The following is a 25745-nucleotide window of genomic DNA, read 5'->3' as shown; positions in this document are numbered from 1 at the left end:
CTTTTCCAAGCACAAGGACTCCATATAAAGCAGTGGTGAAATGCTACCAGTTTTCACTGGTTCAGGCGAACTGGTAGTGATAAAAAATTACCGGTAAAAAAAAGCTACCAGTTCCTCTGAACCAGTATTTCCAACAATCAGCTGTGCCACACAACTGAAAATTGTTAGAAAGCCAAAAATCCTGCTTTTTAGTGAATCTAAATCATATGGCACAGCTGTTCCCCCACTGCTGTTCTCCTTACCTTCTCAAGCCTCCTTTTTCCATGCAAAGTGCGCGTTTGGTATGTATTGTGCATGATGCACAGCATATGTTTGGTGTGCATGCATGCGCAGCGCATATTTGGCGCATACCTCACATGCGCGGCCAGTGAACCGGTGGCAAGCCAGTTCAGATTTCACCACTGATACAAAGCATCCTGCAGCTCCATGTTTCTCAACCTCTTAAAATTCAGTTGAAGTCCGCACATCTTCAGATGTCCCAGGTTGAGAAACACTGCCCTAGGGCCTGTCAAGCTAAGCCACATTAAAGGAGGAGATGGTTGAAATAAACAGGCAATCTGTTTAATTTTGGTTATCCAATTAACTCATTTTTGGGGAATTGTGCAATAGAAGGAACCATGCCCTAATTAACTGCATTGTGTTGGCCTAATGAATGAAGAGAATAAATAGGGCCCACTATTATCCATTATGCAGTTCAACTGCTTATTCTTGGAGATCACCCCCCTTCCCAGTTCAGTGTGTCAAATGAACACAGCCATGTATGAATGACTAAATGAATAGCATCAGATGAGCATTTTACCCCCGGATGGTAACTCTGAATTTGTTGGATTGTTATTACTTTAGTGTGCATTTTCCTGTGACCCCGTTCCCTTGTTTTGGGTTAGGTTGTCTTGGAGGATTTCCTGTTCTTTGATCATATAAATAAATACTGGATTCGATCAATAGCACCCCATGTAATGCCAATGCAACTGTTAGTTGAACTGTCCTGATAAAGAGGCTCATGTGAGCACAACCACAGCCAGTGGTGGGTTTCAGATAATTTCACCACCAGTCCACTGAAAATGTGAGCGCTTCCGCCATGCAGTGAGGCTCAACCGAGCAGCCTTTTGGGGCCTCCTTCCCTCCATCTCTGTTCTCCGGGGCAGCGGCTGCTTCTCTCTGCAGTGCTGGGAGAGTGTCTTGTGCAATTTAGCAGCTGTGAGCCACTGCTTTCTTCTAAGTCCCATCCAGACAGCGCTGCAGCACAGAGAAGCAGCAGCCATGTTGAATGCTGTTTCTTGCAGCCACAGTGCTTTCTGGATGGGACTTACAGGAAAGTGGCAGCTCACAGCTGCTAAATTGCACAAGACACTTTCCCAACAAAAGCAGCAGTGGAGAGAAGCAGCTGCTGACCCGGAGAGCACATGGAGCATCTCCGCAAGCGACTGAGGCTGGGCAAGGAATGGAAGAAGCGGCTGCAAGATCTCCACTGCAGTGCTTTCCAGATGGGACTTCTTACAGGTAAGAAGAACCATCTGGTCCATTCCCAAACCGCTTCGGCCCTCCTGTACCCCCGCCGGCATCTGCTCCCCACCACCCTTTGGCCTAACATGGCAGGCCGAATAAATTGCTTCGGCCCATAGGGCCGTAGTTTGAGGCTGGGGTGGGGGCAGCATGTGGGCAGAGGCCCGGGGCAAGGCCGGAGCAGGGGAATGACACGTTCCCCCACCAACCAAGGCGAACAATGAAGCAAGCCAGGCAAGCTCTGGGGATGTGGAGGGGCTAGTTAGGCCGCAGCACCACATCGGATGGAGCTGTGGCGGTGAAGCAAGCCAGGCAAACTGGAGAATGGGGACAGTGGGAGGGCAGCTTGCTAGGCCGCAGCGCCACATGGGATGGAGCCACAGCGGAGAAGCAAGCCAGGCAAGCTGGGGATGGGGCCAGGGGGAGGGCAGCTAGGCTGCAGTGCCATGTGGAATGCAGCCGCGGCGATGAAGCAAGCCAGGCAAGCTGGAGGCCGGGTACGGGGGGGGGAGGGGGGAAGCTAGCTAGGCTGTGACTCATAGGCTTACTTACCCAGGCAGGCATATCAGGGCCACTCAGTTGGGCCGTAGGCACTGTGTGGGAAGGCAGGCAAGCTGCAGAGCCTGTGTGGTCAACGCAAGCAAAGAGCCATGCAGTGCGATATGCCAAGGAGGCGAGATGAGTGACTGAGCGGGGCGGGATGGGGGGGCGTGGCCAGCCAGAGGTGTTATTTGCCGCTTTGGAGAACTACTCCAAAGCGGCACTTTGGACTACTCAAAATTTCCGCTACCAGTCCATCCGAACCTGTCCGAACCGGCTGAATACCACCTCTGACCACAACATAATGGATGCTGCTGTCTTTTTCTCGCTTGCGGTGCAGTGTCATCAGAGCATCTGAGGGAAAGTAGAGTTTATATGGTTACAGCTGAGATATTGCCTGATAAAGTAAAAAATAAAATATGCAGAATGAATATTGCAGGGAGGGCACATCTAGCAAAGAAGGACGGCCGGCTCACACACACACACCCATTCACTAAATTTGACATTTCTAAGTATTAAAGAGTTATTTATTTATTTATTTATTTTTATTATTTAAACTTATATACCGCCCTATCTCCCAAAGGACTCAGGGCGGTTTACAGGCATATAAAAAACATCAATATACAAATTAAAATAATCGTTAAAAGACTTATTCTAATGCCAATAGTTAATAATACCAATTGTTAAAAATAGAAATATAAATATTAAAATCGATTTAAAACCCCTCTAAATTTAAAAAGTCTAAGCCAGTCCTGCGCAAATGAATAAATGAGTCTTAAGCTCGCGACGGAAGGTCCGAAGATCTGGAAGTTGACGGAGTCCTGGGGGGAGTTCGTTCCAGAGGGTGGGAGCCCCCACAGAGAAGGCCCTTCCCCTGGGCGCCGCCAGACGACACTGCCTAGCTGACGGCACCCTGAGGAGTCCCTCCCTGTGAGAGCGCACGGGTCGGTGAGAGGTATCTGGTCGCAGTAGGCGGTCCCGTAAATAACCCGGCCCTATGCCATGGAGCGCTTTAAAGGTGGTCACCAAAACCTTGAAGCGCACCCGGAAGGCCACAGGTAGCCAGTGCAGCCTGCGCAGGATGGGTGTTATGCGGGAGCCACGGGGGGCTCCATCTATCACCCGCAGCCGCATTCTGGACTAACTGCAGCCTCCGGATGCCCTTCAAGGAGCCCCATGTGAGGCGTTGCAGTAATCCAGGCGAGACGTCACGAGCGTGAGTGACCGTGCATAGGGCCTCCCGGTCCAGAAAGGCGCAACTGGCGCACCAGGCGAACCTGGTAGAACGCTCTCCTGGAGACGGCCGTCAAGTGATCTTCTAGAGACAGCCGCTCATCCAGGAGGACGCCTGTTGCGCACCCCCTCCATCGGGGCCAATGACTCGGCACCGATGGTCAGCCGCGGATTTAGCTGACTGTACCGGGATGCCGGCATCCACAGCCACTCTGGCTTGGGGGGGTTGGGCTTGGGCCTGTTTCTCCCCATCCCGACCCCCTCGGCCTCCCGGCACCGGGACAGCACTGATGGCTTCGTTGGGGTGGTCCGGTGTGAAAAGTACAGCTGGGTGTCATCCGCATACAGCTGGTACCTCACACGAACCCACTGATGATCTCACCCAGCGGCTTCATGTAGATGTTGAACAGAAGGCGAGAGAATCGACCCCGCGGCACCCCACAAGTGAGGCGCCCGGGCCGACCTCTGCCCCTGTCAACACCGACTGCGACCGGTCGGAGAGATAGGAGGAGAACCACCGATAAACGGTGCCTCCCACTCCCAATCCCTCCAACCGGCGCAGCAGGATACCATGGTCGATGGTATCAAAAGCCGCTGAGAGGTCTAATAGGACCAGGGCAGAGGAACAACCCCTATCCCTGGCCCTCCAGAGATCATCCACCAACGCGACCAACGCTGTCTCCGTGCTGTAACCGGGCGGAAACCGGACTGGAGCAGGTCTAGATAGACAGTTTCATCCAGGTGCAAGGGAAACTGATATGCCACCATACTCTCTACAACCTTCGCCGCGGCGGGTTGGAGACCGGACGATAATTACCTAAAACAGCGGGTCAGGAAGGCTTCTTGAGGAGGGCCTCACCACCGCCTCTTTCAAGGCGGCCGGAAAGACACCTCCACCAAGGAAGCGCCGTAATCGCCTGGAGCCAGCCTCGTGTCACCTCCTGAGTGGCCAGCACCAGCCAGGAGGGGCACGGGTCCAGTAAACACGTGGTGGCATTCAGCCTCCCCAACAACCTGTCCATGTCCTCGGGAGCGACAGGGTCAAACTCATCCCATAAAATGTCACCAAGACCACCCTCAGCTGTCTCACCCGTATCACCGCAATCTTGGTCCAAACCATCCCGAAGCTGAACGATTTTATCGTATAGATAACCGTTAAACTCCTCAGCACGTCCCTGCAACGGGTCATCCCGCTCCCCCTGGTGTAGGAGGGAGCGGGTCACCCGAAACAGGGCGGCTGGGCGGGTATCTGCCGGTGCAATGAGGAGGCGTAGCTACGCCTCGCTTCCCTCAATGCCACTAGGTAAGTCCTAGTATAGGACTTCACTAGTGTCCGATCAGCTTCTGAACGGCTGGACCTCCAGGAACTCTCTAGGCGTCTTCTCCGGCGTTTCATCCCTCTCAGCTCCTCGGAGAACCAAGGGGGCGGTTGGGCGCTGCGCGGGGTCAGAGGCCGCAAAGGCACAACACGGTCTAAGGCCCCCGCCGCGGCCCGTTCCCAGGCCGCAACAAGTTCCTCAGCCGAGCCGTGAGCCAGACCCTCAGGAAATGGCCCAAGCTCCGTCCGGAACCCCTCCGGGTCCATCAGGCGCCTGGGACGGAACCAACGTATCGGCTCCGTCTCCCTGCGGTGGTGAATGGCGGTCAGAAAGTCCAGACGAAGGAGAGAGTGATCTGACCATGACAAAGGTTCAGTGACTATTTCCTTTAAGTCCAGATCTCTCGACCACTGACCAGAGACAAAAATCAGGTCCAGAGTGCCACCCCCAATGTGAGTAGGGCCATCAACTACTTGGGTCAGGTCCAAGGCCGTCATGGAAGCCATGAACTCCCGAGCTGCCGTCGATGGCAGGCGGACGATGGCAAGTTAAAGTCCCCCATGACTAAAAGTCTGGGGGTTTCAACTGCCACTCCGGCCAGCACCTCCAGGAGATCGGGCAGGGCAGCTGTCACGCAGCAAGGAGCCAGGTACGTGATCAGCAAACCCATCTGGCACCTATGACCCCATCTCACAAAGAGGGATTCGCACCCGGCAATCTGAGGTACAGTGGTCTCCCTCGGCTCTAGACTCTCTCTAATCACAACCGCCACCCCGCCACCCCTACCCTGGGCCCTCGGCTGATGGGATGCACCGGAACCCGCCGCGGACATCTCCACAAGGCACACCCCTTCCGTGCCCAGCCAGGTTTCCGTACCGCCTATAAGGCCCGCAGCGCCCCCCTGGATAAGGTCATATATTAGGGGGGCCTTATTAACTACGGACCGTGCGTTGCATAACATCAGCCGCAGGCTCAGGCTCTGGGGGTCTTGACCATCCGGGGAACGGGAAAAGGACGAGGGATCGGGGCGTGCGACCGCTTGCAAACATCGGGCGCGCGCCCCCCCAGAACGATATGATCCCCCCCTTCCGCCATATCTGCCCCTCCCACTTACCGTGAAAATCGGGCCACCCTCACCAACAGGAACGCAATCTCCCCCCCTAACCTCCGAACCTATTAAAAAACCGTCACGAGCACGCGCAAGGACTGGCTCCCCTCCCGACGGGCTACCCCCAACGCCCGCCCTAACCCTCCCACCCCTTAAAAAAGCCCTATCTAAAAACCCCCAAAGGCTCTTTTTTTTCGCATGCCACCTCTGTGGGTCCCAAGACCCGTCATTGAGGCCGGCCCTTGATAATGCGGCGGGCCATTCCTGCGAGGCGGGGGCACCTCGCAGGTGCAAGAGTTCTAAGGCAGAATATCGCATAAATAAGTTAAAAGCATAAACAGGAGAGAGAAGACGACGTGAGGTAGCAAGGTAAAGTCTGGGGTGGCAGGATGTAATGCCAAGTCCAAGTGGATACCCATCTTCCAAATGTCTACAGATGGTGGCTGGCTTAAAGCTGGTACAAGCTGGTATAAGTCGCAGATGCAATCTGATAGTAAAAAGTTATTGTAACTCTGCGGAAAGCTCAGTCCTAAAATCCATCCTAATAGAGGTGGTATTCATCTCCCCCGTTCGTGGCGTCACCGAGATTTCAAAGTAGATGTTTCCTCAAAAGATGTTACAGAGTAGGGCCCCAATACACCACTCGGTCTCCAGTCACCTTCCCGGACAGTCCCAAAGATGGCCATCACCCCTAACTCCAGCTGGCCATATAAAGTGCAAGATGATAAATGCAGCTGACCCAAGTTGCAGATGGTAATGCAACTCCTAGTCCGAGAAGAGGCAGGCCCCGCTAGGCCTGACCAGGCCGAGCTAGGCCAGGACACCTCCGGTGGGGGCCACAAGGGGATCTTTCACAGCCCTTCACCCTAGACCCCTCCACCAGGTCCCGGGGGGGTCAGGGAAGTCAAGAAGAGCTGGAGAGCCCAGAAACCATCTGAAGACGTCAGATGCCAAAAAAGCAACGAAACGGGGGGAAAAAACCCCAGCTGCGGCCTCCAACAGCCAAATCCAGGCCGCAGCCTCGTCCGTGGCCCAGTGGCTGCCATCCGCAGCTCGCCCATCCCTCGGCTTCGTTCCCGGCAGTCGGGGGTCCAGTCGGGGGTCCAGAGAGGCTCCCAGACCTCTCCCCCGGCTGCCCGAAAGATGACATACCGGATTGGGGCGAAACCGCTCGGCAGGCCACCTAGGTACCGGCGTCCTTCCTCCATGCCCAGCTGTTTCCTTCTTCGGCTCCCGCCCGGCCGAATAGTAAAATGGCCGCCGTTCGCAGCTCGCTCTTCCCCGGCTTCGGTCTCGGCAGCCGTGAGTCCAAGAAGGTCCCAAGACCCCTCTCACGGCTGCTCAGATGATAATAGACCTAGCCGGGGGGCGCAGGCTGCTCGGCAGGCCGCCTGAGCGTCGCCATCCCCACTTCACTTCACTCGTCGTCGTCCCGATCTCCCGGTTAGGCAGCCATCTTGCGCATGCGCAGAGCCTTTTTGGAACCAACTCTTAATGGGAACTACAGATTGGCTGCTTCAACTTTTAAATCAGATTCTGAGTTGGATATTGGCTTGTTTCACATGTCAGCTTCAGTCCTCAGAGCTTTTTAAACATAAAAATGGAGATTTGTAGAGCTATCTTTTAGAAGTTCATAGTCAGCTTTTTAGAAAGAAAAACTGAAGTGAGCATTTTTCAGGAACTACTGATACTAGAAAAAAAAACTCACAGGAGATCACTGTGCTGTGTACCATTAGAAAGACAAGTCTGTGGAAACTTAAAGGAGAGTTGGTTCTGATTAAGGCAAAACTGAATTATTGTACAATAACATAACAAAGCCTATTAGATATATAGCTTGATATTGTTTGCTTCAGGTTTCATTTGGCATATAGGGGCAGGATAGATATATATATGACATAAATATATTTAAATCGTTTGCATTTCATGAAAGCAGTGTTTATTATATGTTGTATGGGAAGATACGTTAATAGAATAGAATATTCTTTATTGGCCAAGTGTGATGGGAGGGAAACAAGGAATTTGTTTCCGGTGCAGAAGCTCTCTCTATACATAGAAGCAACAAAATCATAAATCATAAGATACAACCAACAAAGGGATAGTCATATAAGAGACCAATAAAAGTTAAGGTTCCCATCACACATATGTGCTAGTCTTTCTCGACTCTAGGACGCGGTGCTCATCTCCATTTCAAAGCTGAAGAGCCAGCGCTGTCCAAAGATGTCTCCGTGGTCCTATGGCCGGCATGACTAAATGCCAAAGGCGCACGGAACGCTGTTACCTTCCCACCAAAGGTGGTCCCTATTTTTCTACTTGCGTTTTTTACATGCTTTCGAACTGCTAGGTTGGCAGAAGATGGGACAAGTCACGGGAGCTCACCCCATTACGCAGCACTAGAATTCAAACCGCTGAACTGCCGACTTTTCGATTGACACGCTCAGCGTCTTAGCCACTGAGCCACCCCGTCCCTTATAAGAGACCAATAGGAGTCGGTGAGAAGGATAATAGTAGTCCTGCTACATGGTTAGATATCCTTAAGCATAAGACCAGGTTGTGGGAATTAACTGTTTAGCAAAATGATGGCATGGGGGAAAAATTGTCTTTGTGTCTAGTTGTTTTGCCATGCAGTGCCCTATACCAGGGTCCCAAGGGGAGTAGTTGAAACAGTTTATGTCCAGGATGTGAGGGTTCTACAGATATTTTCTTAGCCCTCTGTAACTGTTGTGACCTTCAGAATGCTAGTAAGCTGCCACATAGTGAAGTAACAACTGTAGTGATGCAGGTTTTTTTCCCCCTCCCTTCCCAGCGTAAGAAAAAGGGCATAGCTTGCAAAAAAAAAAAAACCCCTGTCATGTGAAGTGGCATTTCCACAGCTGGGCCATTTTGAAAATCCTCCTTTTTTCATCTGTTTGCATTGAGGTTGCTGGTGCAGTGACCAAGGCAGGAACAGCTTGCATCAGATATCCCAAGAGATAAGAAGAGTCTAGTTGACTGTACCTGTAACCTGGACAGTCTGCTTCCCCAGCCTCTAAATGGGCAGAAACTGTTTCTCACCCACCCACCCCCAAAATGAACTGTGCTGTTTTCTCAAGTTGATGCAAGTATTTTAAAAGTGGGCTTCTAACTCACTTTGAAGGTGGAGTAACAGCTGTTCTGAGATCTTTAAAGATGTTTGCTGACAACCTACTGTACTGCATGCTGTCTTTGTCTCGGTCTGGAACATGTGCACTTCCTTCTGTTTAGAGGGCATTTTTTTTTCTCAAAAGAAAGGGGAACCGTTCCTCTCCCCCCCCCCCCCCAGTCCCTGATGAACCAGGGTTAACCCTCCATGAGCTGTTATGGAAGTCACATCAGTAGGAGAATTCGTTGAGGACTCCATACTCTTTATCCAAATATTTGGGCTCTCAGTGAAACATTGCATATAACAAGAGACCAATAAAAATAAAGGAAGTGTGGCCTAGATCAGGGGTCCCTGACCTTGGCAACTTTAAGCCTGGTGGACTTCAACTCCCAGAATTCCTGGAATTTCTGGGAGTTGAATTTCTGGGAGTTGAAGCCCTCCAGGCTTAAAGTTGCCAAGGTTGGAGACCCCTGGCCTAGATTACTTGAGAATGTGCAGGTCAACCTACATTCAGTTCCTGTTAGAGGGAAGAAAGAAATGGCAGAGAGGGCCTAATCTACTTAGGCTATCATTGTACTTGGCATGTGTCATTAATCACATAAGGCTGCATGTAGAGGCATAAGACATTAACACCACATATACAGGTAGTCCTCGAGTTATGAATGAAATTGAGCCTGCCGATTCCATTCGTAACCCGAAGATACGTTGGAGTGAATCTTATACTTTAACGGGATCACTCCTTCCTTTCGGCCAAGCACTCGCTAATCGAATGCAAAGGTCATTAAGTGCGCATGAGGTATTTCAGGGTGGGGAAGGCCATGGGGGCCTACTGATGGAACAGGCCACCTGTTTAAGACCACCCAAGGCCTCACTAACCCACTGAAACACCTCATGCTCCCCACAATTGCTTCACCACCACCCCAACCTGCTGCGCCGGGTCACTTACCTTGTGAAGATCTAGCAAGCAGTCGCCTCTCAGCCATGTGCACCCCTTTGCAATTCCATTCAGGCCTCTGCAGGCCTCACCCAGCAAGTTGCTGGCCAAAGCGGAGCTTCTGAGGGGCGAATCCACCCCTCTGACACTCCCTTTGGGCCTCTGCAGGTCTCCCCTGGCCTGTTGCAGGCCGAAATGGAGCTTCCGAGGGGCAGATCCAGCCCTCCGATGCTCCGGTTGGGTCTCCGCAGGGCTCCCTCAACTCGTTACAGGCCGAAATGGAGTGTTGGAGGGGCGGATTCACCCCTCAGAAGCTCTGTTTTGGCCAGCAAACTGCCAGGCGAGGCCTACGGAGGCCCGAATGGAACTGCAGACGGGCACATGCAGCTGAGAGGCTGGACTGCTTGCTAGATCTTCACAAGGTAAGTGACCTGGTGCAGCAGGTTGTGGGGGAGCAATTGTGGTGAGCATGAGGCCCAAAGGGAGCTTCTTAGGGGGGGATCTGCTCCTCGGAAGTGCCATTTCAGCCGGCAACATTCAGGACGAATGTTGCAGAAAGTGTGGTTGTTGATAAGGGCGAATAACTGCCATGGTGCTGCAAGATTCATGAGATTTAGGACTTGTTCGCAAATGCTCGTAACCCAAAGATTACCTGTACTTATCTTTATTGCAAATCTCAGAGTGCCATTAGATTCCACATGTTTTTCTATCCACGGCAAGAATAATGTACAAAAGTTAAAATTATCATGGCCTACAACGAACCTTCCTTTCTCCCTCCCTCCCTCCTTCCTTCCTTCCTTCCTTCCTTCCTTCCTTTCTTTTTTTCCATGGTGTCCTGAATGAATGAAAGAGATCAGCTGCCACAGTGCCATGGCATGGTACTCTGTACTCCGCAGCTTGTGATCACGTAGGGGCTGGGGCACAAGCACAGGGCATGTACCTGTTGCCCTTTGCACCTTCCATTTAGTATTTTTTAGTACCCGTTTAGTATTTCACATTTGGTCTCGTGAACAGGGCTGGTACGATTCCAGAATGCAAGAAGTGAGCTAGCGACATAGAGCAGAGATCAAAGATAGGAAGACCATCCCCCTCCCCGCCCCCCGCCCCCCTGTGCAGCTGAACTCTCAGCTCTCTACACCATTGCAAAATCAGTCAACAATTTTCTTGTCTGCAAATACATTTTTTTTTTGCCTACTTTGGAATTCCTGTTTCTTCTCTGGATAGCCAGGTTGAGGCTGGCGTGTTGTCCAGGACTTTCTTGTGTGGGGTGACAAGGAACAGTAAGGAATTCCCACTTTAAGAAATACATCCAGAGAGATATAGGTAGTCCTTAACTTAACCACAATCCATTTAGTGACCATTTGAAGGTCCAGCTGCACAGAAAAAAGTGAAATGCATCCCAAGGTCATGTGATCAGAATTAAGACACTTGGCAACCGATTCACATTTGTGACGGTTGCAATGTCCCGGCCAGGGGCAAGCCAGATTCAGTTAACAACTGTGTTACTAACTTAACAATTGCAGTGATTCACTTAACAACTGTGGCAAAGAAAGGTCGTAAAATGAAGCAAACCTCAACGTGACTAATGTCTCACATAGCAACCAAAATTGTGGTCGTAGGTCAAGGATTATCTGTACTGCAATGGGTGGATATGGAACTTTGCATCCCTGGTCTGGTAAAGTGGAAACTCTGCTACAGTGGAAACTTTGTTTGATTTTCCTTACTCATTTTCTTGCTGGGAGGTATTTAAAAGAGAAAAATCCCCCAATTTTTGAATCTTGTCTGTAAGCCCCAGTGACATCCCTGATTGAATTTGGTGGTTTCACTTTAATATGGAGTAATATGGAATATGGAATATGGAGACATCTTTCACTTGCCTTTACATTTTTATATAAAATCATGCAGGTAATCCTCGAGTTATGAATGTAATGGAGCCTGCTTATTACATTTATAACTGAAGATTCGCAGGAGTGAATTACATAACTTGAACGTGATCACTCCCTGCTTTTACCCACACATTTGCTAATCAAATTTGCAGGTCGTTAAGAGCACGAGGTATATCAGGGTGGTAAGGCCGGGGTGGGGGCTAGTAATGGAACAGGCCACCTAAGGTCTCCCCAATCCACTGAGATATCTCATGCTTCCCCCCCTCCCTTCCTGCCATGCCAAATTCACCTTGCAAGGATCTGTCTTCTCTCTGCCACAGTTTCTTTGCCTTTGAGGGAGAGGAGAACAGGTCGATTTTGCTTCTAGCATCCGGTTGGCTTGCAAATGCTTTTTGCACCGGGAGAATCGGAATAAAACTGGAAGGGACCATGGAGGTTTTCTCATCCAGAGTGAAAGGTTCTGGGGACTGTGATCTCATGCGACTTCAGGCATCCCTCCGCTTTTGCAGAGAATGGGTGCCTGAAGTCGCATGGGATCACGGTGTGTCCGTCCTCCCTCCCCCAAACATTTCATTCTTGGTGCGAAAAGCATTTGCAAGCCGAACAGACGCTGGTAGCGAAACCGTCCTGCTCTCTTCTCCTTCAAAGGCAAAGAAACCGCGACAGAGACAGATCTTTGCAAGGTAAGTGAGTCCGGTACGGCAGGATGGGTGGGTGGGGGAAGCAGTAGTGAGGGGGGGGGGGGGCTGTGCAAGGAATAAGGTGAATGTTGCAGTGCCTCTGCGGTCATTCGTAAGGGCGAACAACTGCCATGGTAATGCAACATTAGTAATTTTGAGACTTTGTCGTAAACACTTGGGGGGGCTTATTGCGTAACTTCAGTCACTAAGTGAGCTGTCATAACTCAAGGATTACCTGTATTTCACTGCTGGTCTATTGAATCAGCATTTCTGTTCATTCGCCATGTACGTATCTGGTCCACAGCCAAAAAGTGACTAGATTTCTACCAATTTATTATCTTTGAAGCCAGAAACTTAACAAGGTCATATATATTTGTTTGGCAGTATTGATGTGCTGCTCAGCTCAGCTCAGCTCCTAGTGGTTTGCAAAATAAAAACCAAATAAATAACCTTAACACACATAGAGGAATAAAAGACAAAACCACACAGATCCCCAAAACGTTAAACCCCCGCACACATACACCTTGCAAAAAATCTGGCCTTCACTGCTCAGTGAAAGCCAACAGAAGAAATGCCAGGCAACCTTCAGCACTGCAGGGAAATGCAAATGACAGTTTCTGAGCAGAAACCTGGCTGACCTCAGGGTTTCCAGAAAAGGCAATCCGGGGGGGGGGGGATACTTAATTGGGCACTTTTTTTGTCTTGTAAATAGCTAAACTCCAGAACCTTTGCGCTGCTGTTCATAGGCAGAAGAGCCAAAGTTTATGGCCTGAATCCTAGATGGTTACAAAGAGACCTTTTGTCTCTTGTGCCGGCCTTTGTATCCTGTGCTATAACACTCTCAAAACTTTGCAATAACTCTTCAGAGCAGAAATATGGCAGAACCATTATCTGCAATTAAGAATAAGCCAGCGAGACAGGTCTCTTAACCCCCCCCCTTCCAATCATTTGTTCAACAGTGCACAATTTTTGGGTGGTTGTGTTCTGCTGGCCTCATATAAACTTCCACAGTTTAGCATGACACGTTGAAAAGGGACTCCAACTGCTAGAACTTTTAATCAAAACCGTTAGAAAACTGGACCCAGAAATGTGAATCATAACAAAGGCTCACAAGGCAGAGGGGTTTATATTTGCTGCTTCTACTGTGTTTCCCTGAAAATACAACCTATCCTGAAAACAAGCCCTAGCCTGATTTTCATGCCTGCACCTAATTATAAGCCCTACCCCAAAAGTAAACCCTAGTTAAGCTCCGCCCACTGTCTGGTTGTACAAGGTGGGGCGAGGCAAATGCATAAAAATCAAGATAGGGCAGAGGGGCTGGAGCTGTCCCACGCGTTCCACACCTGCTTACCTTACAACGAGAGCATCTGCACCAAGACAAGTTCCTTGTGTGTCCAATCACGCTTGGCCAATAAAATTCTATTCATTCATTCACCGCAGCCAAACCTCCCACATCCCGACTTGTGGCCACTCGCAGCCAGACGCCAAGTGGTGCATTGCACCGATGCCACTGCTTGGAGCGGGAGTCTGTGTAGTGCATTGAACCAGTGCCACCGCTCAAGTCAGGACCCCGCACAGTGTGGCATGCCGGTGCCACCGCTCGCTGCAGGATGCGTACTGTGGCATGCCGGTGCTGCCATGAGTGTCAGGACGCTGCATGGCGCGTCACGTTGGTGCCTCCACTTGTGGCAGGATGCCTTGTGGCACATTGCGCTGGTGCCATGAGTGGCCGTGAGCAGCCACAGAAGTTGGGCAGCAGCGTGACAGGTGTCAGGGTGTGGGAAGCCTGGCTGTGGTGGTCCTAAGGTAAGTAGGTAAGACATCCCCCGAAAATAAGCCCTGATGCTTAATTTGGGGCCCAAAAGAAAATAAGACCAGGTCTTGTTTTTGGGGAAACACAATATTTATTTTGGAGAAATTTGGGTAGCAGTGCCCAGCACTTTGGCCCACACAGGTATTTTGTCTTCCATCAGATCTGGAAAACGGACTTTTTATTTATTTTATTTTTTTACAGACTGCTGGAAGAACAAAGAGAATGAAAGGGAAAATCTTTTTTTTTTTATTGCTTTTTTCTAACAAACAAAAAAGAAAATACATTATTGCACCCTTGTGCTATACATAAAAAAAGGAAGATTTGGGTCTTCGGATATGTCCTCATGATTGCCAAAATCCACGTTCTCGAGGTACAGGTACCGAAGCGTCCAATTTTCCAAGCGCATAGTCCACGAATGGTTTCCAAGTCTTCCAGAAAATATCTTCTTTATACACACCACTTCTAATTTTAATATCACATGCAATTTATCATTTAAGGCTAATTTCCACATTTCAGAATTCCACTCTTCTATTCTAAAAATCACATCTAATTTCAATATCTAGCTATTATAATTCTACCTATTATAATCATAATTCTAATCAATTCTCCAGCAGGGCGGGACCAGCAGCCAGGCATGGGGAGTGACTCGGTCTGTATCCAATGGGATCGAGTCTGCTAGTTGAAAAGCACCTCCTCCTCCTGGTGCCTTCCAGCTTTCAGACTCGATCTGATTGGGAACAGACGCACTTCGGAGCTGCTTCCCTTTGAATTCTTCCCAAAGTAAGCTTTTCTTAAGTAATTAGGAGGGCGATTCAGCCCTATTTATTCCTTCCCAGCTGCTGGTATAGGGGTTGAGGCTCCCATTGTAGGTGAGCTCTCCCCCTCCCCAGCGAGAAAGGGCGATTCAGCCCGATACCGCTGGGGACAGCATAAGAAGCTGCTGGAAGAACGGGGAGGCTGTTAGGCCTCAATTACGCCTCCCCGTGGCTGGCAAATTCGGCGGCTGCCGAATTTAAAACACAGCCGCGTGGCGGCTTTAATTAATATTAAGTTTGGGCGCTCCCGGGTGCTTCCCGATCGCCTCGGCCTACCCATAAAAGGGTCTAGGCCGGCCAGCCTGCCCTTACCTGAGCTCTGGGGCGTCTTTAATCAGGCCATTGATGGGCCTATTTTCCAGTCACCGGATCTTCGTGGGCGCTCCCGGGCTTCATTCCCGATCGCGGTGACTCAGCAGGGCCTCTGCATCGATCTTCGACTGGCTCTCCGGCCACTCACTGAGGCCTTCAGTCTGTGAGTATGATTACCCTTTAGCCCCCTCCGGTTTTTACTAGCCACGTGGCAAAATACCTAGTAGGCCCTAGAGAAGGGAAAAATTTCCCCACTGAATTTTTATTTAAATGGTAATTTAATTATAATTTGTCCTAGGTCAAAATTGTAATAGGCCTTGGCTTGGGCCTCTAAAGGCTCATAGGCCTCGCATCCAGGCCTTGTCCACGTGGGGTTGAGGCCTAACTATCGGTTAGGCCTTTCAAGATGGCCGCCGTTCCTCCAGTCCGGCCTAGTAAAAGGAAGCAACATCAGACCAGTCCAAGCCCAGGGCCTAGTGCTTCGAGCTCTCATGCACCCACAAGGTCAGAAACACTTCAATCCTCCATTTCTAAGCCCCAAAAGGCTATTTCTAAGACTTCTGAAAAGAAGGCCCTACAACGCCAGAAGGCTATGGATCGGGCCATTGCTAGGGCAGTGAGGGAATCTGCTGATACTATACAGGAACAGCAATCCACCTCCTTACCAGTTCAGCCTCCTGTGCAGTCTCCTGGGGCTCCATTAACTTTATCTCCTGATATATCTGTAGACTCATCCCAACCTCTGCCCACTTCTGATTTATTCTGTCCTATTTCTGTATCTGAAATGGAGGTTTTACCTGCAGCCCCGCCAGTACTTGAGTCAGCAGAGGTTCCTTCTAGTGCCACTATTCCAATGGGGCCTGTGAGTCACCAGGCAGTTGCCCCAGTGGCTAATGACCCTGCAGTTATGGCAGAAATGATTGCAGCTGCTGTTCAGAGGGGTATTACTGCTTCCAGGCAGACAAGAACCCATTCATGGGTTTCAGAATATGTAGCATCCCAAACTAGTCACGATTTGGTGCAGGACTACTCCACACCTCAAGCTGAAGATTTCCAGGCTCATTCTCCATCTCGGGCCTCACTGGGGGATGAAGGGGACCTTAGGGATGAGAACCTCTCTGAGGATGAGGATTTGGTTCCAGACCAACCCTCCTTTGTGGGTCTCTTCAACCCACAATTATTTCGGTCTTTGCTACACAAGGCCAAGGTCACTCCCGGCTGGGAGTGGCCCGACCGGCCCCAATTCCCACCTCAGAGACCACTGATCCACCCATGGACTTGTTTTCAGTTCCGGTGGTCGAGTCAGAAGAGGTGCCTGCCCCCAAGCTCTTTGTGGAAGTAGTCGATAGGCAATGGAACACTCCTATAACTGGTCCTAATCCTAATGCCTTGGACCGTCGCTTGTATAATTTGGAACCTAACTTCCTTAAATTACTGCAAATCCCCACAGTTGATGCCCCAGTAGTTGCATTAGCAGGGCCATCTGTGGTCACAGGTCCTCCAGAGGAAACCCTTCGCCCGGAAGACAAACGGGCTGAACAAACCCTGATTAAGAGTCATCAGGCGGCTGCCTGGGCCGTTAGGGCCTCTTCCTCGGCCTCTTTCTTTAATAGAGCGGCCCTTTATGGTTAAAACAGTTGCGGGACCGTTTACCAGTCACTGACTCCGGTCACATCAGGACTTAAACAAGATTATAGCTGCCATCGAATACTCAGCCGATGCCACCCTGAATGCTTCTCGATTTGCTGCCAAATCGATTGGTTCCACAGTATCCTCACGCCGCCTTCTCTGGCTTAGGCGTTGGCAAGCCGACGCCAAAAACAAATGGAGGTTGGCCTCAGCCCCTTATTCGGGGACCTCACTCTTTGGAGCAGCCTTGGATCCTTTACTTATAGAGACCAAGGACAAGCGCAAAATCCTTCCAAGCATGTCCCGCAGTTCAGACTCCAGACCAACCCCATATTTTCGTCCCTTCAGAGCGGCTGATTCTAACTTTGGAAACTCCAGAACCCAAAGACCCTTCTCCCCCAGACAGGGTAGACAGGATAGGCAGGATAGACAGGCAGGTCAAGGTCAGAGGGGTTCCTTCAAGCGGCCGTTCCGGGGGGGGAGAGGTCGCCCATTCAGACGCTCACGTTGACTGCTTGCCCGTCCCTCCCATTGGGGCAGACTGGCGCTCTTCGCCAGCCAATGGGAGGAGTCCACCTCGGACTCCTGGGTCAGGAGACAATCAGGTTCGGTCTATCCTGGAATTCCTCTCCACCCCGGGCCATTTCGTCAGGTGCCCGTTATCTTGCAACCCGACGAACGGCTGCTCGTGGCATCGGCCATAAAACATCTTCTCTCAATTCAGGCCATCCAAACGGTGCCACGAGACCAGCACGGTCGGGGGTTTTACTCCCGACTGTTCATAGTTCCAAAGCCCTCGGGGGGATGGAGAGCAATCCTCGACCTGAAGGCTCTGAACCGCCACATAGTCTACAGGCGGTTCAAGATACAGTCACTCCAGTCCATCTTGGAGGGCATCAGGAGGGACTTCCTCACGTCAGTAGACCTGACGGAGGCATACTTACACGCCCCTATCCTTCCGGCTCACAGACGATTCCTCCGCTTCTGCCACGGGGTCTCCATTACCAATATTGTGCCCTTCCATTCGGGCTCTCCTCGGCCCCAGGGTCTTCTCAAAGCTAATGGCCGCCTCACAGCGCATCTCCGGGCTATTCCAATCAGAATCCAGGCTTATCTGGACGATCTCCTTATTCAATCTCGATCAGAGACCCTGGCGGCAGCGGATTTGTCCACAACCATTCAGGTTCTAGAAGCCCACGGCTTCTCGATCAACAAGGCCAAAAGTCACTTACATCCTCTGAATCGAATCCAACACTTAGGGGCCATCATAGACACGATAGAGGGCCGGGTCTATCTGTCACAGGAGCGTCTCACCAATTTACAGAATCTAGTCAGGGGGGTAACCAAGAGATGCCTTATTCCTTTAAAGACCCTTTCCCAACTCTTGGGGAAACTGGTCTCCTGCATCGGCATTGTACCTTGGGCTCGTCTCCACTGCAGGACACTGCAGTGGTTTCTACTCCCCTATCAAAAGGCACACACAGCTACGTCACCAATACTTGTCCAACTTCCACAACAAGTCAGACACTCTCTTTATGGTGGATCTCCCCAGCCCTGTCAAAGGGCAGAGAGTTCAGGAACCCCAACGCCTAATCTTGACAACAGATGCCAGTCTTCATGGCTGGGCGCCCATCTGGGATCAAACATGGCTCAGGGTCAGTGGTCCCCAAGGGACCTGACCCACAACATAAACTGGTTAGAACTCAGGGCCATTCATCTGGCCTTACTATCGTTCCAGGACATTGTTCTCAATCAAGACATTCTAGTATTAACGGACAATGTGGCGCAAAGGCTCATGTGAACCGCCTGGGGGGAACCCATTCTCAGCCTCTCTTGCAAGAGGCAGTGCAACTGGGTCTCTGGGCGGAGGCTCACCTGAGGTCCATACGGGCCTCTCATATATCAGGGGTGGCAAACACACAGGCCGACTGGCTCAGCCGAGTCTCAGTCGACCAGGGGGAGTGGCGACTGAATCCGGATATGTTCCTCGAGATCACACTCCGCTTCGGGAACCCGCTGGTAGACCTCTTTGCCACTCGAGACAATCGTCAACTGGATCGGTTCTTCTCAAGGTACCCAGTCCAGGGGGCGGGGGGCATAGACGCCCTGCGCAGCCCTTGGCCCCCCGGCCTCCTTTATGCCTTCCCTCCCATTCCGACAATACCCAAGGTTATCAGGAAGATGCTGAGGGAACAGGCGGAACTCATCTTGCTGGCTCCACACTGGCCTCGGCGCCCGTGGTTTGCGGACCTGGTGGCTCTCTCAGTGGCTCCCCCGTGGAAACTTCCTCAGACCAAGATCTCGCTCAGCCAAGGGCAGCTGACTCATCAGGACCCTCAGTGGTTCAAGCTGACCGCCTGGCGCTTGAGCGGAGCCTCCTGAGGAAGAGACATGTACCTGCCAACGTCGCCAACACCATCCAGGCGTCTCGTCGTAGTTCCACCATTCGCATCTACGGCTCGACGTGGCGCACCTTCTACACCTGGTGTTCAAGCAAGAACATAGACCCTACCAACGCTTCTCGATCACTATCCTGATCTTCCTTCAACACGGATTGGAACAAGGTTTGGCAGCGAACACGCTTGACGACAGGTAGCTGCTCTCTCTTCTATTTTAACTTGCGGTGCTAAACGCTCCCTAGCCCACCGCCCCTCATCCGTCAATTTCTGAGGGAGCAACCAACCTTTGTCCTCCGGTAGTCCACAGGTATCCATCTTGGGACCTCACGAAGGTTCTAACATCCTCACCAAGGGCCCCTTCAACCTTTGCGGAGTGTGGCCTGCAATATTTGACATATAAGGTGGCCTTTCTAGTAGCCATTACTTCAGCTCGCAGAATTTCTGAACTTGCTGCCCTTTCCACCAGGGCGGATCTCTGCGTTTTCACTCAGATAGGGTGGTCCTCCGCCAGATCCTACCTTCCTGCCTAAAGTTAACTCACTGTTCCATAGATCACAAGAGCTCATTCTTCCCGACTTTTCTCCAGATCCGGTACACCGGCTGGAAAGGTCCTGGCATACCCTAGATGTCCGGAGAGCCCTCCGTATTTATATCAAGCGTACCGCCTCTCTCAGGAGGACGGGGGCTCCCCTTGTGTCCTTTCAACCAACCACCATCGGCCTTAAGGTATCTTCCTCTACCATCGGTAGATGGCTTAAGGCATGCATTGCCAGAGCATATCAGATTCAGGGAATTCCTGTTCCAAGTCGCATCACTGCGCATTCTACTAGAAGCGCGGCTACTTCAGCTGCGTGGGCCACTCAGGCTCCGTTAGAGGAAATCTGCAAAGCAGCCACATGGTCTTCTCCGAATCCATTCATACGCCATTACAAGATCGATTCCTATGCATCTGCTGATGCGGCGTTCGGCCGCAGGGTTCTCCAAAGGGTCCTAGAAGGGGTTCTAACCCGGACCGGGCGGATCCTCCCGATAGGACTTGCTTTGGTATGTCCCATGCCTGGCTGCTGGTCCCGCCTGCTGGAGAATGGACATTGGTCCTACCTGAATGTCCTTTCTCTGTTGGCGGGACCAGCAGCCAGCCCCTCCCTGAACGCCCGGTTCCTGTCTTCTATAGAGGTCATTCGGGCTCTCATGGTCATATGCCGGGGGGGGGGAGGGCATAATAGCATATTCTTGCAGTTCCTGTTTTACAGCTCAGTGCGTCGGTCTGCCGCATCATCCTCGTCCGAAAGCTGGAAGGCACCAGGAGGAGGAGGTGCTTTTCAACTAGCAGACTCGATCCCATTGGATACAGACCGAGTCACTCCCCATGCCTGGCTGCTGGTCCCGCCAACAGAGAAAGGACATTCAGGTAGGACCAATGTCCATTCTTTTTCATATTTTGTTAATTCTATTTCCTTAATTAACAACAATAATATAGTTTCCACTCTCAATATTATTACTTTCCCCATCATTTCAAATATCATTTTCTCCAATTGTTGCCAAAACTTTTTAACCTTATCACATTTATACCACATATGTTCATAAGTCCCCAATTCCATCTCACATCTCCAACATTTTTTACTAATTTTTTTATCCATTTGTGACAATCTTACTGGAGTCAAATACCATTTCCAAACAACTTTATAATTATGCTCTTTAATCCTTATAGATAAAGTTCTCATAATTCTACTATTCCAATTCACATTCCAATCTGACTCTGGTATTTCAATATTAAGATCTTTTTCCCAATTTGTCCTCATCACTCCTTGTAATTTTTCATCAGAGTTTATAATCTTATAAACCCTACTAACGAGTCCCTTTAGCCCAATTTCATCTTTCATAATCCGAGATACTAAATATTCAAATTCAGTTTCACATCTATTTATCGAATAGTTTTCCCTTAATTTTTTTGTCCATTTTTCTATCTGTATTTTTTCAAACCAACTTAACCCTAATTTTTCAGTAATTTCTTTATTCCTCCTTTCATTTTCCAAAACTTTTATCCAATCTCTAATAGTTTCTATATTTTCCTCTTTAATCACTTCATTACGTCTTATATTGTTTTTAATCGGCCAATTTCCAATTGTCTTCCCCAAAAAGATGAAAGGGAAAATCTTCATTAAAGGTGCACAGAGGTGACAGTGAGAAAGAATTATTGCCCTTCGTATCTGATTTTTCATGCCGAGCTGTCATTTTAGCAGGTTTTGAGCTGTGAAAGACATTATAGAATAATAGAATCTTTGTATGAGGGCTGGAAGGGACTTTGGAGGTCATCTAGTCCAATCATTTGCCCAGAGCAGGAGTCCTTCCTATATCCCAGACAATCTTTTCTTGAAAACCTCCAGTGATGGAGCACCCACAACGTCTGGAATTGATTACCGTATTTTTCGGACTATAAGACGCACCAGAGCATAAGACACACTAAGATTTTGAAGAGGTAAACAAGAAAAAAAAGTTTTTGCCCTCCCCGGCCCCCAGGAGCACTCTGCAGGCCTCCCAAATCCTTTGCGCATCCCATTTTTTGCAAAAACGGGACGCTCAAGAGGGTTTGGGAGGCCTGTAGAGTGCTCCTGGGGGCTGGGGACAGCAAAATGCCCTCAGATTACAAAAAATGGGCCCATTTTTTGTGAAAAACCGGCCCATTTTTGGCTTTCCCCCCCACATGTCGTATTTTTGCCCTCCCCAGCCCCCAGGAGCACTCTGCAGGCCTCCCAAACCCTCTGTTCATCCCATTTTTGTGAAAATTGGGCTTGTTTTTGGCAAAAACGGGACGCGCGGGGTGGGGCTTCAGGAGGCCAAAAATGGCTGTATTCGATGCGTAAGATACATCAACATTTCCACCCTCTTTTGGGGGGGGGAGTGTATCTTATACTCCGAAAAGTACGGTAATTGTTCTCGCTGTCAGGAAATTCCTCCTTAATTCCAGGTTGGAGCTCCCTCTGACCAGTTTCCACCCGTTGCTTCTTATCCTGCCTTCAGGTGCTTTGGAGAGTACATCGAGGCCCTCTTCCCAGTGGCAGGCCTTCAAGAAGCTCCAGAGAGAGGAAGGAATTCAGGGGAGTTGAGCATAGCATGTTTAGGAAAGCGAGCCCATCTTGATGTGATAACATGTTTTTTTTCTCACTGAACTTTCGCAGCAGAGATGTCATAAAGAATACTTTTCATTCATCTTGAACTAAAACACAAAACCCCACAGAATAGCAATCCAGCTCCAGGGAACTCTGGATCAAAGTAGCTTATCTGGATGGGTGTTTACAGTCTGCAAGTCTGGGGCACAAATACTGTACTAATATTTGATCTTCATCAGGCACCAGACAGAGGGAATACGTTGATCTGTCTAGTTGTTGAAGTTTTCGGTGGCTTTTGATGCCCCTCCTCTTCCTTCTTTAGGTTCATATCTGGGAGTTCAAGGCGCATTTGGTAGGTGGGCAGTGGGGGAGAATTGGTCCAATGTTATCCATGGCTGAGGGAGAATCTGAACCCGAGTCTCCCCAATCCCATTCCAACATGTTCATCAGAACACCACTGGAGTTCTCATTGACCGATTGTTGGCCTTACTATGTTACTCACTATATTGTCCTTCCAAACTGTCTTCTAAGGAAGACAGTGGAGAGATCTTTACCTGGATGGATGGATGGATGGATGGATGGATGGATGGATGTCTGATAGCTAGATTATCTATAAATCTCTCTCTCTCTCTCTTTCTTTCCCTCCCTCCCACTCTCTCTCTCTCATCTATCCATCCATCGCAGGAATCTGATCTGTCCACCTACCCACCCATCCATCCTGGGTCTCTGATCCATCTGTCTGTCATCCATCCATCCATCCATCCCAGGTCTATGGTAGAGGACCCTAGATTGAGGAAGACACATGCCACCCATAAGGGTGAGAAAGGAATTTTTATATTTTTCTCTGTGGCTAGGTGTCTGTGTATACAGTACAGTGTGCTGTGGTGTGTGTGTGTGTGTGTGGTATTTCCCACCATTATATAAACTGAGCTTTAATTCATAATTTCACAATCACTGACGTTAAAAAAAATGATGACGAAGAAGCCACTTCACTGCAGAAACCTACCCTGGGTAGTAATATAAACCTCATAAATTATTTATGCTCCTCCTCAACCCTTTTAAAATCTCCTAGTCGAAATGCACCAAACCTTTCAAAGTTCCCCCCTTGACCCCATGATCAATATGATGTTGCTATTGAAGAGTCCTCCATCTTTTGATTTTTTTTTTTCCAAGCTAGCTTTCTGCTGAGCACAATAGCAGTCCGTTCTCGTAGCTGTCTTGTGACAGGCAAGTCCATTCCTTGCTCTCATTCATTGCATAATACGGTCTTTGATTAGTTATGCATTCATTTTTCACATTAGTTACATTTTAACAGGAACACTCCATATTGTATAACTGTAAGCTTCCTTGATTGTGCCAAAGGTATTTGTTTACGTTTCAAACCAAGTGTTCTCCTTCATAGACTTCTAGGAAATGCATAAATTCTTATTTCCTAACTTCTCCCCGTTCCCATTTTTTCATTTGTTCCATTTTTTATTGGAATCTGGTTAGAATCTATAATGATGGGTGGTTTTTAATTGGAAAATTTGGGTAGGGAAAGAATAATTGTGAGAAAGATAAATCTTGTTGGATTGGTGATCCTATCATAATTGATGATAGGATCATAATTGATCCTATCATGAAACATTCCAAAACAAAGTACAAACTCATGTCATTCAGAGATAGATCCTTTTCAAGTGAGAGGATTCAATATAAGGAAACTAAATGTTGTTGCGTTGGAAGTTTCATCTTGTAATTGTCCAAAATAATGAAGAAAGATATAGATAGCAACAAAGAACATAGAGTGAACTTGGTGATAAAGTTGGAAAGAAAAATAGTAGCAAATAGCTAGAAGGATAAAGGAAACAGAACAACAGAGTTGGAAGGGACCTTGGAGGTCTTTTAGTCTAACCCCCTTGCTCAGGTAGGAGACCTTACACCATTCCAGATAAGTGGCTGTCCAGTCTCTTAAAAACCTCCAGTATTGGAATACCCATAACATCCAAAAATAAACCATTTCAATGATTAATTGTTCTCACTGTCAGGAAATTTCTCCTTAGTTCTAAGTTGCTTCTCTCCGTGATAGAAAACGACTGTCCTCCGTTCTTTTTTAAAACAGTGGCAAGAACATACACGGCTCTTTTCAGGACTGGGCTTCAAAAAATTTAGCAAGGGGTTCTCTGCCCTGTTGCTAGGTGGGCGTGGCTATGGTGGGCGTGGCCTAGTTGGCCTCCTGCACCATGACGGGGGGAGGGGTTTGCCCTCCTCAGACTCCGTGGGCTTTCCTCGAGCCTCTGGGAGGTTGAAAAAGGCCTCCCCAGGCTTCGGAGGCCCTCTGGAGGCCAGAAAACGGGCCTACCGGAAGTTCAAGAAGGCCAGAAACGGGTGTGTTTCTGGCCTTCTTGAACTTCCGGTAGGCCCGTTTTTCCCCTCCCCAAGCCTCCATGTGTAAAGGTAAAGGTAAAGGTTCCTCTCGCACATATGTGCTAGTTGTTCCGACTCTAGGGGGCGGTGCTCATCTCCGTTTCAAAGCCGAAGAGCCAGCGCTGTCCGAAGACGTCTCCATGGTCATATGGCCGGCATGACTCAACACCAAAGGCGCACAGAACGCTGTTACCTTCCCACCAAAGGTGGTCCCTATTTTTTCTACTTGCATTTTTACATGCTTTCGAAACTGCTAGGTTGGCAGAAGCTGGGACAAGTAACGGGAGCTCACCCCGTTACACGGCAGCACTAGGGATTCGAACCGCCGAGCTGCCGACCTTTCGATCGACAAGCTCAACATCCTGGCCCCTGAACCACTAACCCTAACCCATTGATATATTTTTTAAAAAAACTTGCAAGATTCTTAGGCTTCCCCACTGACTCATGGGAAGATGTCAAGGAACATGAGAATTTGATTCCCATGGTAGTCAACAAGTCCTGGCATTCTGTAAAATTAGCCTGTGTGAGATATGTTGGTTGAAAAGGTTTTGCTCTCTAATGCACTGTTTCATCCAGTTAAAGTTAACAGACATGGGAAATTATGTAGAAAATGTCAGGAACCGAACCTCAGAATTTCTTTTAAAACAGTTCTTCCTTTGATCTAAGATCTTGTCCCAAGTTTTTCTGAAGATTCAGTTTTGTTGTCATTTAAACCAGATAAACAACTTTAAAATGCAATCAAATGAAACTGGCCCAAATATATTCCATAGAAAAGCACAGTATACCTGAGCAAATACCCTAAGGATTTACCAGCTTATTATGTGAATTCCCTTTTGTAGCATTTTTTATGCAACACCAAACCGAAAAATTAAACTTGAATAATGATGCAGTTGCAACGCAAGCTTGATTTAAAAAATGCACTTTGTACTTTTGCCTGTTAAAT

At 49.2% G+C, this 25745-nt stretch overlaps 1 protein-coding gene across 9 annotated transcripts in view; it reads left to right on the top strand.

Moving 5' to 3' along the window:
- SHLD2 (shieldin complex subunit 2) overlaps positions 1-25745 on the top strand; it is a 60176-nt gene that overhangs the window by 1901 nt on the left and 32530 nt on the right. Inside the window, exons 1-2 of one of the 9 annotated variants that reach the window (XM_058187180.1) lie at positions 20381-20700; positions 23084-23216. The exons of 7 other annotated variants lie outside the window; for them this stretch is intronic. The gene's annotated coding sequence lies outside the window, so the exon portion shown is untranslated. Of the gene's footprint in view, positions 1-20380; positions 20701-23083; positions 23217-25745 lie in introns of those variants that run through there. One more of the 9 variants, XM_058187181.1, reaches the window with a different exon arrangement.

The sequence above is a fragment of the Ahaetulla prasina genome, chromosome 6, assembly GCF_028640845.1.
Source record: "Ahaetulla prasina isolate Xishuangbanna chromosome 6, ASM2864084v1, whole genome shotgun sequence".
Lineage (NCBI taxonomy): Eukaryota > Metazoa > Chordata > Lepidosauria > Squamata > Colubridae > Ahaetulla > Ahaetulla prasina.
Note: the sequence above shows the minus strand (reverse complement) of the source record. Positions and strands in the feature narration are given on the sequence as shown.